The sequence below is a fragment of the Arachis ipaensis genome, chromosome B5 (assembly GCF_059453495.1).
Source record: "Arachis ipaensis isolate K30076 ecotype BB chromosome B5, ASM5945349v1, whole genome shotgun sequence".
Lineage (NCBI taxonomy): Eukaryota > Viridiplantae > Streptophyta > Magnoliopsida > Fabales > Fabaceae > Arachis > Arachis ipaensis.
Window position 1 is genome coordinate 50,096,549 of NC_142440.1, and position 7,159 is coordinate 50,103,707.

The window sequence follows — 7,159 nt, forward strand, 5'->3', positions numbered from 1 at the left end:
GCTTGCTCCTGACTACCCTCTGCTTCTTCATTCACTCCTTCTTGGGTTGCTGATGAAGTGGTGATTGCTACTACTTGGTTCCTCTCCATCTTCTTGGTGAGGTCAGCCAGCTGCTTGGTAATGAGATTATTTTGGGCCAGCAGAGCATCTACATTGTTTAGCTCCATCACTCCTCTAGTGTTCCCTCTTTCAGAAGCATAGAAATAGTCATTTTCTGCTACAGTTTAAATGACATCTATGGCCTCCTCAATGGTCTTCTTCTTGTTCAGAGATCCCCCAGATGAGTGGTTTACTGCTTTCTTTGATTCATAAGAAAGGCCTTCATAGAAAATGTGTAGCTGCACCCATTCATTGAACATATCTGGTGGACACCTCCTTGTCAGGTCCTTAAACCTCTCCCATGCTTCATATAGAGTCTCACCATCTTGTTGCCTGAAAGTTTGGACCTCAGCTCTCAGCCTGTTGATTCTTTGGGGAGGATAGAATCTGGCTAAAAATTTTTTCACCACATCTTCCCAGGTTGTCAAACTCACCTTCGGAAAAGACTCCAGCCACTTGGCTGCCTTATCCTTGAGTGAGAATGGAAATAAGAGCAGTCTATAGGCGTCAGGATGAATACCATTAGACTTCACCGTGTCACATATCCTCAGGAAGGTGGTTAGATGTTGATTGGGGTCTTCTTGGACTCCTCCGAACGAACGAACAGTTGTTCTGAGCAAGGGTGATGAGCTGCGGTTTTAGTTCAAAATTATTGGCATGGATGGTCGGCTTTTGAATGCTACTTCCACAGTTTCCTGGGTTTGGATTGATGTAAGAGCCTGAAACTCTTTTCTCGTCCCCAGCATGATTTGCTCGACCTTCTCTGCCATGGTTGTGAGCCTCTTCTTCATGATGGTTTTCCATGTTTTCTTCCATGTTTGGTTCAAAGTATTCCTCCTCTTCTTCGGCACCCACTACTCGTTTTTCTCTTGCTTCCCTCCTTAATCTAAGGAAGGTCCTCTCAGGTTCTGAATCAAAGGAAGTTGAAGCCTCGCTTCTTCTCCCTGTCATACAACCAACAAGGTACAAGCAAGGAAATAGATCCAGAAAGTATTTCTGTTAGAATTACTGTTAGTGTGAGTGATGCAATATATCAAACAGTTAGTGGGTCAGTGAACTGAATTGTAAATAACTAAAAGAAATGAAAAAGTAGGGGGAAGGGAAGAAATTAACTAAAACTGAAAGTAAATTACTCAAACAGAAAATTAAATCAAACAAACTAAAAGTGCTCAATCTAGTTATCCTCCAATTTAATCATTGTTGATTCAAAATCAATCCCCGACAACGGCGCCATAAACTTGATACGCGGAAAACTTGTCTCGCAACAAATTTTCTTTGGCAAGTGTACCGAATTCGTCGTCAAGTAAAAACTCACAATAGAGTGAGGTCGAATCCCACAGAGATTGATTGATCAAGCAACTTTAATTAAAGGAATGTTCTAGTTGAGCGAACCAGAATTTGAGTTGGGAATTTGCAGAAAATTAAATGACGGGAAAGTAAATAGTGGAAATAGTAAATGCTGGAAATAAAGAGCTGAATGTAAATGGCAGAAAGTAAATTGCAGAATCTTAAATTGGGATGGGGCAATTGCTCATAAAAGTAAATGGCAGAAATTAAAGAGAATGGGTAAGATCAGAAATGGGGAGTTCATCGGGCTCAGGAGATGTTGCATTCTCCGGATCAAGTTCATTTTCATCTCTTACTCAATCAATGCATTCATTGATCTCCTTGGCAATCTTAAGTGATTGAATTACAATTCCTTGTAATTCAATCTCTCAAATCTTTATCAATAGCCAATTCCTTGGTCAATTGCTCATGAGGAGAGATGAAGTATGGTCACTGATTATACCACATGCATTTCCCAAATCAAGTGTTGGAAGGATTATAGTCACATATCCATCCACACCCAATTTGGTCCAGCATGAGAAAGCATTTCTAGCATGATCCCTTCATTCCTCTTTCAAGGTTCAGAAGAGATCCAAGTATGAATAGCTTCTTTTCCAAGATAACTACCCAATTAAATGAAGATCGAAAGCTTTCTAGTAAAATCAAGAGAAAAGATAGAAGAAGGAGAATGAAAACTAAAATTGATCCATCAAATTACAACAGAGCTCCCTAACCCAATGAAAGGGATTTAGTTGTTCATAGCTCTGGAAAATGAAAACAAAGATGGAGAATACATGCTGAAAGTAAACTAGAAGTGCAGAGAAAGTAAAATACAGAAAGTAATTCTAGGCCAAAGGCTCCCTAAAGTTTTCAGCCTCCTAACTAATTCAAAGCTACTCCTATATATACTACTCTTCTGATCTTCTAGTTGGCTCTTCAAGTCTTGGGTATGGGCCTTTGGATCCTGAGTTTGAAGCAGTTATCTTCTTCATTGGGCTTAGCTTTGCTTGCAGAGAGAAAGTATGAAGTAGGTAGGGACTTTTAGCTCAGGACGTTAGTGGTGTTAACGTTAATTAAAAGTGTGGGTTCAAGAACGTTAGTGACAATCACCTTTTTCACTAACGTTGCTCACCCAAGTATGAACCGCGTTAACCTCAACGTTAGTGGCACAAACGTTACCACTAACGTTGCCTCTTGGTCCTTCGCACACGTTATTGGGACTTACCTTTCCCGATAACGTTGATGAGCCTCCCCCTTCTCTACGTTAGAGTCCATGTTAACTTAGTTAACGTGGATCTTAACGTAAGCTTGCCAATCCTTCGAGAACGTTAGTGACACTTACCTTTGTCACTAACGTTCCAATGTGCCCTTATTTCTCAAGTTAGAGTCCACGTTAACTAGGTTAACGTGGCTTCTAACGTAGTCATGCTAGCCATCTCCAACGTTAGTGACAAAGGTGAGTGTCACTAACGTTGGCTCATTACCTCTTTATCCACGTTAGCTTCCACGTTAACTAAGTTAACGTGGGAGTTAACGTTGCTCATGGTGGCTCTTGGTGGTTCACCCCAACGTTAGTGACAAAGGTAAGTGTCACTAACGTTGGCGACCAATTGCTCTCTCCACGTTAGCTTCCACGTTAACTAAGTTAACGTGGGAGTTAACGTGGCTTATGGAAGCTTGGCCAACATTAGTGACAAAGATGAATTTCACTAACGTTGGCTTCCCTTTTGCTCCTTAACGTTAGAAGCCACATTAACTAAGTTAACGTGGCAACTAACGTGGCCAATTATGAGCTTGGTCCAACGTTAGTGACAAAGGGGAGTGTCACTAACGTTGGCCTTATTGTCTTCTTCCACGTTAGAGTTTAACTAAGTTAACGTGACTCTTAACGTGGGCTATGATGGCTTCGGGGGCGTTATTGGCGATTACTTTTCTCATTAACTTTGCAAGTTAGCTCCCATTCCACGTCAGAGGTCACGTTAGTTAGATTAACGTGGCTGCTAACGTGATTCTTCCTTGCTTCTTTTGTCCTGAAATCAAGCAATAAAGTGCATCAAAGTTCTAATTCAAGTCATGGGAAATGCAACATCCAATTTGTCATTAAATTCATGCAAAATCCTCATGAAATCATGTAAAGTGCACAATGTATGCTTGAATCAAGATGTAAGTGAATATCTACCCAAAAAGAGCTTATTTTCTAAGAAAATGCATGAAACTACCCTAAAAACAGTAAAGAAAAGGTCAGTGAAACTGGCCAAAATGCCCTGGCATCACCCTGGCATCAATATCCATAACTGATATATGGTTTCTGAGCCAAAGAACACACAACCCGTGAGATTTTGAGCTTAATTGCATGGTTACATTATTTAACCATAGTTTTCATTCCTGTGTGTTTCTCCCTTCTTCACTATAATTGCAGACTTTAGTTTGTTTCATTCTATATGTCCAATATTCAATGTATTTACATTCTTGCATATGATTGAGGCCATTACTTGTTCTTTGCTCACTTATCCCAAATAAGCCTACCCTTTTATATCACCCTTGTTAGCCCCCTTGAGCCTTTTAATCCCCGTTTATTCTGTTCTATAACCACATCACTAGTCTTAAGCAGAAAAACAAATTAAATATCCCAATTTGGATCCTTGGTTAGCTTAAAATAGAGATTGTGCATCCCCTAAGTGTGGGGAAACTATGAGAACTTGGGTTGGTAGGAAAATATTAAATTGATAAATTATTTGAAATATTGGGTGCATGCTCATGTGAGACTTAAATAATTAAAATACCATGTGCATTGATATAAAAAAATCCCTTTAAATAAGTAAATAAATAAGGAGACAAAATTACCCCAATAATGAGTTTAGTAAAGAAATCAATGCATATAGGATAAGATTAAAAATAATTTGGTGCATGAGTATGTGATACAAATGTGGGAAAATTGGGAAGTTAAGCATAATTTTAGAATCATGGAGAGTATGTATATGTTAGGTGAAATTTTAGACTAATCAAGGATTCAATTTATAGTTTACTTAGACGTATATATATATATATATATATATATATATATATATATATATATATATATATATATATATATATATATATATATATATATATATATATATATATATATATATATATACTCACCTTTGCCTTAACCCCATTACAATCTTGAAAAGACCTCATGATGTTTGCATGTGTATATTGAATATTTTTTGATTGGTTAGATAAAGAGCAAAGTTTTAGAAAGCATGACTACAGAAGAATAGAGTGATTAACCCCAAACACTGAGTGATTAGAGTGCATACACAATTCCAGTGAGGGTTCAATAGCTCATTTCCATATATCCATATTTAATCATTGATTGTCTTGCAAGTTTGTGAACTCTTTTAATTAACTCAACTCAATTGTGAATGTGTTTTAATATGATTTAGCCTTGGTTGTGCATATATGATTCCTTGAAAATATGAATCAATTAACCACATGTAAGCTTTATATATTTTGGTGGATAATAATTAGAATTGCATGATTCATTTAGGTAGCTTGCATTTAGAATAGATTGCATTGCATAGATTCTACCATTCTACCTTCACTCTTTTAGTTTCTCTTGAATTTAGCATGAGGACATGCTATTGTTTAAGTGTGGGGAGGTTGATAAACCACTATTTTATGATTCATCTATTGCTCAATTGAGTGCTCTTTTCAATTCTTCACCCACTTATTCATATAATTTGCATGGTTTTACAATTCCTTCCTTATTCTGTGATATATGTGAAAACATGTTTCCTATGCCTTAAAAATATTAATTTTAATTATCCTTTATTACCATTCGATGCTGTGATCTGTGTGTTAAGTATTTTTAGGCTTCATAGGGTTGGAATGGCTTAGAAGACAGAAAGAAAACATGCAAAAATGGAAGGAACGCACAAAATGGAGTTTTGAAGAAAATGGCAGCGACGCGCACGCATGGACGATGCGGACGCGTGCCTAGCGCAAAACGCAAGCGACGTGCACGCGTGACTGACGTGTACGCGTGGCAAGGAAAATCTCCAAATGACGCGCACGCATGATGGACGCCACGTGCAGAAAATGGTAGAAGTCGCCCCCAGTGATTTCTGGGCCCTTTTTCGGCCCAAATCCAAGCCCAGAAACACAGAATAGAGGCTGGAGAATGAGGGAATCAAAGGATACAACATTCATAATTTACAATTTTAGGTTTTAGATGTAGTTTTCTAGAGAGAGAGGTTCTCTCCTCTCTCTTAGGTTTTAGAATTAGGATTTCTCTTAGTTTATGGTTAATTCTTCAATACCAAGTTCAATGTTCCTATACATTATGTTCTCTTCTACTTTTATTTATTCTATTACTCTAGTTGATTACTTGATGTTGCCAATTTGGTTTATGGATTCCTATGTTTAATTTTATTTCCTATTTAATACAATTCAAGGTATTTCTGATTTATGATTGCTTTCTTCCATTTATGATATAAATAATTTAGATTTTTCTCCCTTTTGGCTTTGGTTAAGTAATTGGTGACACTTGAGTTATCAAACTCAGCTGTTGATTGAAAATTGGGAATTGTTGATTGATTTGGATCCCTCTAAATCTACTCTTTCCACAAAAGTTGACTAGGACTTGAGGAATCAAATTGATTAGTCCACTTGACTTTCCTTTATTTATTAAGGCTTAACTAAGTGGGAGCAATAACAATTCTCATCACACCTGATAAGGATAACTAGGATGGGATTTCCAGTTCTCATACCTTGCCAAAAGTTTTTCTAATTATTAATTTATTTTTCTTTCCATTTAAATTACTTGTTCCTTATTTCAAAAAACCCAAAAATATACAATTTCATAACCGATAATAAATCATACTTCCCTGCAATTCCTTGAGAGACAACCCGAGTTTTAAATACTTCGGTTGTAAATTTTATTAGGCTTTGTTACTTGTGACAACCAAACTTTTGTACGAAAGGATTTTCTGCCGGTTTAAAAGCTATACTTAAAACACGGTTATTCTTATAAAATTCTTTACTAGCAATTAATCCCGTTCGTCAATACTTCAATGGAACGAATGAGTATATATCCTAGGATGGTTATATGATCAGCTTGCTTGAAAAGCTATTTTAAAGTGCCTTTAGGCACACCAAACTTAGGAATCAAACATATGCTTCAAAATGATGTGTGTAGTTATCACATCTGCTCATGAGAACATAAACTTATGCTAGAAGAACTATTAATTATTGAAATTAAAACAAAAGCAAGAATATTAAATCATGGGCTTCCTCCCATGGAGCACTCTTTTATTGTCACTAGCTTGACATTGGTCCCTTGTTATGGTGGCTGATGATTATGGTGCCTCAGTTTGTCCCCTCTCACTGTGAGCCTTCTTCCTGTGTGTTGATGATCAATCTCCATATGCTCCAGTGAGAGCATATTATTGACGATGTAGTAATCATCAGTTTGTGGATCTGTCTCCAACTGCTGGTATATCAATCTTACTCTATCCCCTTTTGTGAATCTTCAGTTGGTATTCTTTTGTTTTTCCACCCTTTTGGAACCTTTTTCTTTCTCTTTTTTTCATTCTTTGATGGCCCTTCTTTCTTGGCATCAGGTTTTATTTCAGGGACTTCCTTCCCAATGATCAAATCTTCAATCTCTTCTTGCCTTCTCTTCTTAGCCTTCACATGTTCCTTATCCTCTTTTTCTTCTCCAATGTTTGTCTTTTGCTTTGGAGGT

General features: G+C 37.2%; 1 non-coding gene across 1 annotated transcript; it reads left to right on the plus strand.

The window, feature by feature from the left end:
• The first annotated feature begins 354 nt into the window (after positions 1 to 354).
• Positions 355 to 461, plus strand: LOC148564134 (small nucleolar RNA R71). The gene has a single exon (XR_015884814.1). It is a non-coding gene; the product is annotated as a small nucleolar RNA R71 (small nucleolar RNA).
• The last annotated feature ends 6,698 nt before the right edge of the window (positions 462 to 7,159 follow it).